This window comes from Capra hircus, chromosome 14, assembly GCF_001704415.2.
Source record: "Capra hircus breed San Clemente chromosome 14, ASM170441v1, whole genome shotgun sequence".
Classification (NCBI taxonomy): domain Eukaryota; kingdom Metazoa; phylum Chordata; class Mammalia; order Artiodactyla; family Bovidae; genus Capra; species Capra hircus.
This window is the reverse complement of record NC_030821.1, coordinates 60826063-60839215: the sequence shown is the minus strand read 5'-3', so window position 1 is coordinate 60839215 and position 13153 is coordinate 60826063. Positions and strand designations below refer to the sequence as shown.

Below are 13153 nucleotides of genomic sequence, written 5' to 3'. Positions count from 1 at the left end.
CAGTAGAGAATTTTCCTGCCAGTGCAGGAGATGTGGGTTTCATCCCTAGGTCCAGAAGATCCCCTGAAGAAGGAAATGGCAACCCACTCCAGCATTCCTGCCTGGGAGAATCCCAAGGACAGAGAGGCCTGGCGGGCTACAGTCTGCGGGGTCACAAGGAATAGGACACGACTGAGCAGCTAACATACACACATGTATTTGAGTATGGATTCGCCTGGCCCATCTTCAGCGTTTCACACAGCACTGCTATCTGAACATTCTGCCAACAAGCATTCTCATGCGACCAAAAGAGACTCAGCTAGGAAGACAAAGATTATAACTGGATACACCACTGGTATGACTTACGGCATATCCTGGCCAGATGGAGTGACAGAATAACTTCTCAAAGGCAAAGGTGAGATGCTGACTTGAAGGTGCTATGCTGCCAAGAGGGTGTGCCTTCTTTGGGGCCAGCATGCGCACGTGATGACCGTTACAGTGTCCTGCCCTCCATGGTTTGGATATTTGAGCCCAAGAACTAACAAACAGGTGGCATTAGGAATGACTTGGTTTACTATAATTCCTAATGACTAACTTGAAGGATCTGTACATTACTCCCCCTAAATCTATCCTCTGAGGATCTAAAGATCCTGGTCCCTTAAGAGAGGGCTTCCACTGGGGGACACCTGAGAGTCCGATCAAAGTTCCAGCTCTGCCTGACTCTCAGTCACGTGGATTTCTTGGGCAGGGAGTCCAGCAGGCAGGGGAGGGTTGCCATCCTGGCAGGAGTATGGATCCTGGCTGTTGGGAACAGCAAGGCTGCCATTAAATTTGGGGAACAGAGAAGAATACATTTGGCCCTTTGGTGACCCTCTTGGCCTCTCCTGGTACTTTCTGGCCAGACTTGATAGCCAATCAGCTGGGCAGCAGCCAGAGAACTTGAAGGTCATGGCGACCAGGGCTCAGGTCCCTTAGGGATGAAGGTCACCAGGTGAGCCATCTAGGCAAGCAGGGATGCTAGGGAAGAAAGAGGATGTAGATGGAGGGGGTATGTAGGCAACGAGAGGGACCAATGCTGGGAACAGCCCCCATAGCTGAGTACCCGGGAGGAATGGCGAGACTTTGGCAGCAAGTTCTCGCCCGGCTACTCGACCAGCTTCTACAAAATCAGGAGACAGGCCCCTGCAGGAAAGTTAAATCTGTGTTCACTTGAAATGGGCCTCCTGATTTCCAAGTCACAGGCTACCACAAACACAAGTTTACTTTTACACAGATGAGCCTGGGGTCACTTTTCTTTCATGGAGGACAATCCCCGAGTCCACGCCCAGCTCACTCAGCCACATGGTGGACACTCATGGAGGACAATCCCCGAGTCCACGCCCAGCTCACTCAGCCACGTGGTGGACACTTGTGCCCATGCTCACGTTCACAGAGCTGTGTGAAGCACAGCACCCACAGAAAACCTATAATTTAAGCTTCTCCTGTGACTCATGTCATCAATTCAGCAGCCACGCTGTTGCTATTTATCGATGGCTGGTTTGCTGTCATGGAACACTGATTCCATTGGCAAGGTTATTTGATAATATCAGGTTTATAAGAGTGAGAGTTTTTTTCCCATAAGGCCAGAGCTAATAGATGCTTTTTCCTCATTTAATTGGGATTAAGTTTTATGAATGATCAATTACTTGCAAAATGTCCACAACAGTTTTTTCATAAAATAGTCAAGCCATTAAAAGCCACACTGTAATAATAATAATGATAACAACAATAACAATAATAAAAACTTACTCTGAATCCTGAGTAACAGTGGAGCTAAGAAGACTCTCTCAATCCTCCTGCTTCCCTTGCCCCACCATGCTGGTGGACACACTCTTCCCAATGATATCATTTTGGCAACACTGTCAGAACACACTCCTTCTGTGCCACCACGGGGGTCTGGAAGTTTCCGTGATTGTAAAACTTAACTCCCTAATTGCCATTGTCTCTCCCAGTAACCTGGAGCTGTCTAAAAGGGAACAGAGTGCTTCTTGTTCATTTCTTATCTCCTGTACATCTGCAGACATCCCAGGTGGTGCAGCGGTAAAGAACCCGCCTGTCAGTGCAGGAGATGCAGGGGACAAGGGTTTGATCCCTGGGTTGGGAAGATGCCCTGGAGGAGAAAATGGCAACCCACTCCAGTATTTTCATTCCATGAAAAATCTCATGGGCAGAGGAGCCTGGAGGGCTACAGTCCGTGGGTTGCAAACAGTCAGACACGACTTGAGCAAGCACGCACCAGCACCAATGCATCTATGGGCCTGGGTCTTGGTATCACACTTCATAAATGAGGCCTGGAGCTGAGCCCCATCCAGATGCAAGTGTGTGAAGACGACTTCACGCAAACAGGAATCACCTTTCCCTGGGAGGGGCATCAAAGCCTACCCGGTGACTGTTCGGACGAGGTGGCTGCCCACTCTCCTTGGAACAACAGGTCTTTGATCCACATGGGCTTTTGCTCCCGGTTGCCCTCTCCACCGAGGAAAGCCAAAGGAGAGATGGTGGTGGGTGGGGTTAACAGGAGCAGGTGAGTCAGTAAATCCTACTTTATTTATTCAGAAAGTAAAACCATGAACTAGGGATGGGTTTGCAGCCTCTTTGTGATCGTGGGGCCATCACTCCCTGAAACACATCAGGACCACACAAGTAAGCCCTACATTTGGTGGCTTTAAATGAAGATCAGGAAGCATAAAGTACCACCTATTTTAGTACTGAATGACTAGAACACAGGTGTCCTCTGTTCTCTCCTGTGAACATTTACTGACTTTTCCTTTTTCCCAAGATGTGCAGACATGAACTCTTTCTAAGGAGCAGGCTCTAAATGGCTCTGAATATTGAGAATGACAGAGAGTAAGGCTTAATTCATTAAAAAATTTTATTTAAGAATGAAATGTTTTGGGTGCTTCCCTGGTGGTTGAGTGGCTAAGACTCCACTCTCCCAATATAGGGGGCCCAGGTTTGATCCCTGGTCAGGAAACTAGATCCCACATATCAAAACTAAGACTTTACAGGCTGGAACTAAATATCCCCCATGCTGCAATGAAGAGCAAAGATCCTGTGTGCCACAACTAAGACCTGGTACAGCCAAATTAGTTAATTAATTTAAAAATAAAAATATTTTTTAAATGCAATGTTTTTACATTCAAAAGATAATCATAACCATATTTGGCATATTAGCAACTAACATAGTGTCTTCATGTTCTTTAAAACATAATGAATTCACTTCTTCAGACAACATTTATATACACATACTTCTGTCAGGCAGTCTTTATAATTGATTATTCTGTAGTAAGCAGGAGAGTCTCATCATTTTTGTCATCTAGAACGGATTTTATCAATGTTGCCCTTTTTCACTATTTGCTGATTTCTTTTCCTGGTCATTCCCGGTGTGGTTTCTACTATAAATATTTCTCAGTGTTCAAAAGAATGGTTTTCTCAGTTTCAAGAGGGGTGGGTCTAGTAGAACATTGAAAGCAGACATTTGCAGAAGAAGAAAAGGTAATATGCAGAGAAGGAAAGGGAGAGAGAGGGAGAGGGAAGGGAGGCCGGGAAGAAACTGTGTACCCGTGTGTGTGTGTGCACCTGTGCGTGTGTGCACTGTGTATGTGCCCACATGTGTGTGCGTGTGCACCTGTGTGTCCATGTGTCTGTGCGTGTGTACCTGTGTGCACTGTGTATGTGCCCACGTGTGTGCATGTGTAGCTGTGTGTGTGTGCACTGTGTATGTGCTCACGTGTGTGCATGTGTACCTGTGGGTGTGCACACTGTGTGTGTGCCCACATGTATGTGTGCACGTGTGTGTGTGCACTGTGTATGTGCCGTGTGTGTGTGCGCACCTGTGTGTGTCCACGTGTGTGTGTGTGCACTGTGTATGTGCCTATGTGTGCGTGTGTGTGTACCTGTGTGCATATGTGCACTATGTGCCCACGTGTGTGTGTGCACCTGTGTGCATGTGCACCTGTGTGCATGTGAGCACTGTGTATGCACCCGTGTGTGCGTGTGCACCTGTGTGCGTGTGTGCATTTGTGTGTGGGTATGCCGAGGGCACAATGTCAAAGACCAGCAGAAATAGACACCAAGAGCAACCAACAGGAGGGAGAGGCTCACCCCCTGATGGAAACAAAACAGACTAGGCACACACACAAACACAGCAACACAACTCCTTCAACTAACACGGGGATGTCTGGCTTTTAACACGACTGTGACAAAAGACACTTTTAGAGCATGTGGCTTTTTTATGACTATCATCGTAAATGCCGATTTTATTTCTTGACATTTACCTGAATGCAGATATTTGGTCCATAAATCTAGTTTCCTTTCTTAGGTCCCTGAACTGAAAAAAAAAAAAACTAGAAACTTACAGATACACACAAGGCCATCGGTATGAACAAGAGTTGTCTGACATTTGGATGGCTTCCATTTATCCTTCTCCACTTCACCAAAACATATCATGAATCATTTCACAGAACTTGCTGCCATGCGGGAGAAATATTTAAAAGGAGGATCAAGCGTTAAAATAGTCAAGTGAGTGCTGAATTAGCAGGGATCATCTCCTCCGCTGTATTATTAAAATTGGGTGTATGTAAATGTATGTGTCATCTCACTATATATGTGTATGTGCAAGTATATATATGCACAGTGCTTTGGCAGCCAAGTATTCCACTGAATCAGAAATAACTTGCTTTTAGAGGCTGTCCCTGATTTAGAAGCTCTCAACTAAAGACTGAGCCTGCACGTCCACAAGTCACTTCCCATCAGAATGAGTCTGAAGTTCAGGGAAGAGCGGATTTGACATGCAAGTGGATTGAAAGCCTGGAAGAGTTCACCAAGAAGTCTCCAGCAAAGAGGGTCAGGGACCCACCTGGAGTGGGGCTCCAATGTTTAGAGACTGGGGAGCTGAGGGAGAACCAGAGATGAGAGCTGAGATAGAATCAGAGAGGCAGGGGAGGTCAGGAAGGTGAGTGGGCCTGCCAGTTCTTCCTTCCTGCAAGGAACTTGGAGGCCCTGACCCCAAGAGAAATGGTGGGCTCTGTGTCTACCTCTGCCTCCAAAGACACAGGCCCTCAGAGGGCTGAGGGGTCTGAACTCTCTCAGCTTTCACGGGGTACCAGGAAGAGCAGAGCTGACTCCATGGTCACCCCGGGCATATGCGATCATTTCCCTACAAGTGCGGCTATCCTGGCCTGGAGAACATCCTGCCCCATGAGCAGCATGCCGACCTCAGGTGGGGACCATGTGAGCACCTTCATGGATCAGACACTCCAGTCCTCACCTTCCTCCAAGGGCCCATGCATCCAGTAGCAGCGGTCCCACCTGCTGCCCTGTGACCCCAGGCCTCCTGTCCACAGATTCACTGGCTGATTCCTTACAAAAGCATCTCAGAAACAGGCAGTAGGCACTTATATTCTGGCTGTGATTTCTTTTCCTGACTGAAAATGACCCAAGGAAACTAAGGGTGAAAGTGACAGAGATAAGAGCACCTTGTTTTTATGTTGGATGAAATAGACTGTAGAGGAAAACATGTACTGATGGCAGAAAACAAATGAGAAATGATGATTACAACTAGAGTGGCCTGGTTTGTAGTCAAGGGGCTTGTGGAAGCTTTGCCAACTAAGCAGCCTTGATTTTATTTATTTTTGTTACTTTTTTGGCACTTTTTAATATTTTATTACTATGGGGTCTTAACTCTTTTAAATAGTCTTGACTTTGAAGGGACAGAAGTCGGGAAAGAATTGAAGAATTTGAAAGCAGAGAGGTTATAGGCACTATATAAAAGAGAATCAACATATTAAATAAAAATTCCTTCATATGAGTCACTAATTACATCAAGGTAAAGGTACTTGCTCAGTCGTGTCTGACTCTTTGCAACCTCATGGACTGTAGCCTACCAGGCTTCTCTGTCCATGGGATTTCCCAGGCTAGAATACTGGAGTGAGTTGTCAATAATCCCTTTGCCAGGTCTCCAGGTCTTCCTGACCCAGGGATTGAACTTGAGTCTCCTTTGTCTTCTGCAATGGCAGGTGGATGCTTTACCACTGTACCACCTACCACTAACTGCATTGCTTATTCTCTAAATGAACATTGGTAGACAATAAGAAAAAAAAAACAACACCTCAAGTAACATCATGTACTAAAGATACAATAGTAAATAGATTTCTTGTTTTCAAAAAGTTAACAGTATATTAAAAAGAATTATGTACGATTCATTAAAGTTTTGTTCAATAGTTTGCTCTTTTTTGATGTCTCACCAACCAAATTCTAAACTTGAAGGCAGGAGATCTGCTTTCTTCTGGATGGGTGGACAGATGGATGAATGAATAATAAAATAGCTATAATTCAAAGTAATAAGTGCTTTAAAACAGACAGGAAAAGAAGTGCTTTGGGGACACAATGGAAGAAAGTATTAGTCAGCCTGGGAGGTCATGGGGACAGCTCACGGCGGAGATGACATTAGTCATTAGCCTTAAAGAGTGACTACAAATCCCACAGGGGAAAAGATAAAGGAGAGAATGCTGCCAGGAACAGATGTAATAGAATTGAGATGGAAAGAGAATGATATAACATAAAATAAAATAAAATAAGAAGGAGTTTTAGGCTTGGGATTTCCTACAGAAAACAGTCTGGTGATGAGACTGGAAGAAGAACATTCGGAAGTGGATGTGATATGAAAAAAAGCACTTTCTGTTTCAAGGAGGATGAAATAAACAAGGAGAATGATCACACAAGGAAAAAAACGAAGTGAAAAGGCAGCAGAGAGCTTCAAAGGCGAAGACAAGTCAGAAGGCAGGTCTGCATAAAGCTGGAGGCCAGATTAGCTCTGTTTGGAGGTGGGGGACGATTTGTGGGACCCAGAGGCCGAGACTGAAAATGCTGCATGGAGCAGCCTTAGTCAAGAAGGCAGAGGGATGTGACATTTGAACAGGGCTCTGAGGTCCCACAGAGGGTCTGACCCACCACGAGGTCCCCTGGATCCAGGGTGGCGGTTCACCCAGTTTCTCCCCAACACACTCCCCTGCGTTAAGAGCTCCAGGAAGTCACGCACGGAGAGGAAACACTGCAACTAAAGCACACACATGCTTTAGGGGTAGGGAGTTGACATGTCAGCATGTGGGACACGCTTACCTGGGTTCACACTTCCAGCCAGAAAAACACAACAAAGTGTCAGAACTCTTATGTTTGCAAACACATACTGTAATTGAGAGGAGACTTCCAGTGGGTATATTAATAGCTTACTTGAGAGATAACAGCAGAAATGAAGAACCTGCCAGTGATTCAAGTCAATCGTTCCTTCTCAGAAGATGAAGGAGAAATAAGAGATGGAATGAATACTTCTACATTGGGTTAGAGACGCTCCATGCAACAACTGGGTGAGAAGACAGCAGCTGCACCTGAACTGTGACGTGCCTGGGCAGGTTGAAAGGAGCCTCAGTGCATTGGTTCCCTACACATCAAGGTGACAAGGCAGGCACGTGACCCATGGAAGCTGAAAGAGACTCTGGATTTTGTCTGAGACATAACCAAATCCTCTGAGAACACTTGGAGATGCCTGTGAAAAGTGAAAGTTTTAGTCATTCAATCATGTCTGACTCCTTGCAACCCAACAGACTGTGGCCCGCAGGCTCCTCTGTCCGTGGGATTTCCCAGGCAAGCATACTGGAGTGGTTGCTATGCCCTCAGAGACCTCACAAGAATGCAGGTTCACTCAGTCTGGAGTTAGCCTGGGAGCCTGCACTTCTAATAAACACCCAGGCATGCTCCGAGCAGGTAGGCTCTGGGTGACACCTGGTCCCCGAGTCGGAGGGGCCCTCTCCCTCTACAATGTCACCCACGGGGATGTTATCATATAATCCCCCGGTTTTTTATACCAACGTGCTAATTGGGGCAACACTGGTGCAGAGTAAGTGCTGAACAAACACCACGGAAGGAACTATTCTTTCCTCACTCAAGAGCAGCAAACTGCGCTGTGTAAAATGGTTTGTGTTTCCAGGTGGCGCTAGTGGTAAAGAACTGCCGGCCAGTGCAGGAGAGGCAAGAGAGGCGGGTTCACTCCCTGGGTTGAGATCTCCTGGAGAAGGAAACGGCAAACCTACTCCAGTGTTCTTGCCTGGAGAATCCCATGCACAGAGGAGCCTGGCGGGCTACAGTCCATGGGGTCATAGAGTCGGACACAACTGAAGCAAGCAAGCACTAAAGAAAGAAGAGCTAAGTGGATAAACAGTGATCTCTGCGGTTGAGTTCTGCAAACCTAAAGTCTCGGCGGGTGCATCTTCATGTGCGGCCCACAAGGGTGGCCTGCATCACGGTTTTAGAAAAGGTCTGGTTTCTGGAGATGTTCGCGCCGTATGTCCTAGAACTGTTGGCTGACCTGTACCACCCATATCCTTGTGATAACATTGGAACATGGAAAAAAAAGGTAGAGAAAAGAAAGCACATTTGCTTGTTCTTATTTTTTCTGAGAAACTTTACTTGGAATAGTTATGTATAAGCCCCATGCTGTTTTTCCCAAAATGCAGGCTTTATGCTGGAAAGCAGAACATACGCAGCTAAGCTGGGGAGCACCCGCCCCATGCAATTGTCGCGTTAGAGACGCAAACTGGAAAGACTGCTCTTCAGTCTCTCAGCTCTGCGTGCTGTGTTGGCCGCGTTTTAAATGCCCGTCCTTGACCTCAGGCCAACAGCAAAAACAACACACACCTCATGATCTGTAAAATCCGTCTTGGAAGGACAAGGCCCACACCAGTTCATCGCCTGGGAGACAGCGTTTTGAAAGGAAAACAACTAGAATGAACAGAGATTTGTACGAACTCCAGGTATATTAACACAGACTTAAAATCACATAACTCATTCATGGAATACAAAAATCCAGAAGGAAGGACAGTGATCTCTAATCAGCAGTATAGTCCACCTTGATTTATTCATCTATTGATGAGATGTAAGTAAATATTGCCCCAAATGTGGATGCTAAGATGGGATCTCAACATGACAGTGCAGGTTCATCAGCGGTAACAAAGATACCACCCGGTGGGGGTGCTGATGGTGGGGGAGGTTGTGGGGGGTCTGTGTGGAGTTCTGCACCTTCTGCTCAGTTTTGCCATGACTATAAAACTGCTCTAAAAAGTAAAGACTATTGGGTGAACAAAGGAATGCTAGGGTCTGCAGTATCGGGGCAATACAGTGACTACACTGTGTCTGGTGAGGCATGGAGTACACTCTGCACCACAGACAGGCCCACAGTTCTGACTCTGGTCCAGTCTCTTTCAGTCAAAGACCTTGCAGGGATAAAGCACTAACTTCCCCCAACCTGGCTTGTCAGTTAAACCTAGACAATGTCACTTGAAATCAACACTGAATATTCATTGGAAGGAATGGTGCTGAAGGTGAAGCTCCAATACTCTGGCCACCTGATGCTAAAAGCCAGTTCATTAGAAAAGACCCTGATGCTGGGAAAGACTGAAGACAAAAGGAGAAGGAGGTGGCAGAGGATGAGATGATTGGATAGCATCACTCAATGGACATATATTTCAGCAAACTCCAGGCGATTGTGAAGGACAGAGATGCCTGACTTTCTGTAGTCCAGGGGGTCACAAAGAGTCAGACAAGAGTTAGTGACCTAACCAAGTAAAAAGAGACAACTAAATTAAAATTTTATTACAAAACTTCAGCTAACTGGGAGGCAGCAATAAGACCATGAAAGGACAGTGGGATTTACCTCTAATATAATTAAGAGCCTTGAATTCACTTGTGCCTCTAAGGAGTCACATAGAAAAGCCATTTCAAAGGCTGGAATATATTTTCCTAATGAGAGGAGAGGGGCTGGACTGGTGTAAAACACTTTACTGACGCAGAACACAATTACCAATATTAGCAGATGCAATTGCAGGAGGATCAGATTAAGGATAACAGTAATAAAAGAAAAGAGCACAGAAAATCCAACGGTCGTGATTTAGACGGACGCGTGAGAGCTCCCTTAGCACCACATGTAACCTGAATTGTGCTGGAGGAAAAACTGGAAATGCTAATAAGACACATGATTAAAGGTGGGTCTGAGGTTATAAATTGCTTTTTTAATGGTGAGGATAGTAGCTGACACAGAGAATCATAAGAAGATGAGAATGTCAGTATCAATTTTTATTAGTGTCAGGAACAATATGCAATATATTTAAATCAGCTTCATTTGTATTAGTGTTTTTGTAAGTAGTAGCTGTAGAAGCAATAACATGTCCAATGCATTCTAAAAGAAAGAACTAAATAAAGTTGCCAAGGTTCTCTGCAAAAGAGCCACAAGTTTTACACTGGGGAAAATCAGCCACATTTCCTTAGATACTCAAAATTCAGGAGCAACAGACTCTGGGTTCTAGACCAGAACAAAGCTGCAGAATCAGTCAGAGGAAAAACTGTAGCAAATGGATAAAGTTGGACAAAATTAAAAAGAGAACAAAACTATAATTTTCCATACAAATTGGACTTTTTTTCAAGGTTTATATAGAACGGCAATTAGGGTTCATACCTGGATCAACTTGAGCCATTTAAGAAACAGCTTGAGACCTATTTAGCCTGAGCATGATCAGACTGTTGAAAATAAGTAATTATCAAATTAACAATAATCAGTAATTTTTATAAACTCATTCTCAGTAAAGAAAAAAATAGGTGAATTCATTTTGCTTATTAATTTTCCAGCAATTATCACAAGCTTTCTGAAATGATTAATTAATTTAATGACAAGTTAGGTAAAATTGAATATCTGACAAATATTTATTCAGAAAATTAGGAGACTAGGAAATGTTATTTTTAATTGAAGTGTATTCTTCTTCGAATTTCAGAAAACTAGGCTTTGAAATGCAAGTTCAATTCCTGGGTCGGGAAGATCCCCTGGAGAAGGGAATGACAACCGACTCCAGTATTCTTGCCTGGAGAATCCCATGGACAGAGGAGCCTGGCGGGCTACAGTCCATGGGATCACAAACAGCTGGACACAACTGAGCAACTGAACACCAATAGGCTTTTAAAAATAAACCGTAAGGCTTAAACTACAAAATTGTAGCAATCCAGATTCTGAGGACATGGATGGCAGACTTTCTTTTTGATTCATATTCTGGATAATCAGCATTAACTGCGTAGGAGAGAGCACGCAGCCAGGGTGAGGAGCTGGCCTGAGTTAGAAGTCTGAATTCCTTACTAGCTGTTGAATCTTAGGCTATTTATGTAAACTATTTATTTTCACTTTCTTCATCTGAAAATTGGAAAAACGATAGTTTTCTACCTTGTAAGGTTCTTGGAGAATTGATGAAACAAACTGCTCCAGGACACTCAGGATTCTCTGGTTTTCAATAAATATTAGTTTGACTGTAATTATTGATGTTAATAAATATTAACATATTTAAATATTACTAGTAATCTCTATTTTGCCATTAGTTAAGTTCAATTCAGTCACTCAGTTGTGTCTGACTCTTTACGACCCCATGGACTGTAGCACACCAGGCTTCCCTGTCTATCACCAACTCCCAGAGCTTGCTCAAACTCATATCCATCAAGTCAGCCATCCAACCATCTCATCCTCTGTTGTCCCCTTCTCCTGCCTTCAATGTTTCCCAGCATCAGGGTCTTTTCCAATGAGGTTATTTAAACAATGCTGCTTCTCTCAGAAAGCCATTTCTCTCTGCTAAAGTCCTCTCTTTTCTCTATGAATTTTAGGTCAAACACAAAATATATTCATTTCTTCAAAATTTTCCTTTGTTTTTCACATTATTCTTCAAGACTCATTACTCAAAAGGCCTTCCCTGCCTCTGAGTAGTTCAGCTCTCTACAAAGAACCCTACTGGAAAACACACTTAGTTCTTCAGCTGTGAGACCCCAAGGATCCTCCCTGGGAGATCACATATCACAGACCCCTGAATCCTTGAGCACTGTCAACTTCTCTCCTCTACTCCTCAGAGACATCATCTCCAAACAAATAGGAATTGTCAACAAGAAAAGATGCAAAAGCAAGAATTTAAGGGAGCCAGATACTTCAGCCATTTAATCCTGTCCCTATGTGTGGGTGTATTCTGGGCTCTACTCTTATAAAAGCAGTTTAAAATATAAAATTCTCAATGACAACATCCATGTAGAAGGGGCCATGGCTTTCCTACAAACACATTTCCACAGAGAAAAGCTCCAGCATGAAGGCTTGTACCCAATTCTGACAGATCCCGTCCCATTCAATTGATGAATGGACTGAAGGTACTCCTTTAGGAAGCCGCAGGGCACAGCTGCCTCGAAAAATGACTATGTAAACTGTCAATGCACACACTGTAAATTTCCAGGTGTACCAGACACTGTTACACATTCACACACCAGTGCATGTCCAGACACTGTTGCACATACTCCAATTTCCGCACATTTCCCCTGAGGAACACGCATACTACCGCTGCTTCCAGAAAGATGGATTAGACCCTGAGTTTGGGACTTTCTGGGTTTGCACACCTAGAGAAGAGATAAGGGGTTCCTCTTGCTTGACAAATTTTGTTAAGAAAAAGCACCAGGACAGAAAACGTATCAGCAGCAACATACATTTCTTTTTAAAGATGCACTTCAAAACAAAACAAAGCCAGACCTTGCAAAGACTATGAAAGAAAACCTATGTACTGGAGTTTACTCTGCAAAAACTAGTCAACTGGAATTTCCAGAGCATTGCCTGAGGCCCATATCACAGTCTCTAAGTCTGAAGTGCTTAGATCCACCCCGAATTTCATGTCACATTACCTTCAAATACCTACAGTCAAAAATTCACATGATTATCTCATAATTAAAAAAATTTTTTTTAATTGAAGTATGTTGATTCTCAAGGTTGTGTTAGTTTTTTGTACACAGCATGGTGATTCAGCTACATATATATTATATATAATTTCTTTTTCATATTCTTTTCCATTAGAAGTTATTACAAAATATTGAGTATAGCTCCCTGTGTATTCAGTAGGATCCTGTTTATTGATTTTATATATAGTAATGTGTCTATGTTAATCCCAAACTCCTAATTTATCCCCCTCTTCCTTTTTGTAAGGATAACTTCGTTTTCTACGTCTGTGAGCCTACTTCTGTTTTGTAAATAAGTTCATTTGTATTAGCCAAGACATGGAAGCCACCTAAGTGTTCATCAGCA

General features: G+C 43.9%; 1 protein-coding gene across 2 annotated transcripts in view; it reads right to left on the bottom strand.

Moving 5' to 3' along the window:
- ST18 (ST18, C2H2C-type zinc finger) overlaps positions 1-13153 on the bottom strand; it is a 90784-nt gene that overhangs the window by 65844 nt on the left and 11787 nt on the right. The window lies entirely within an intron of this gene.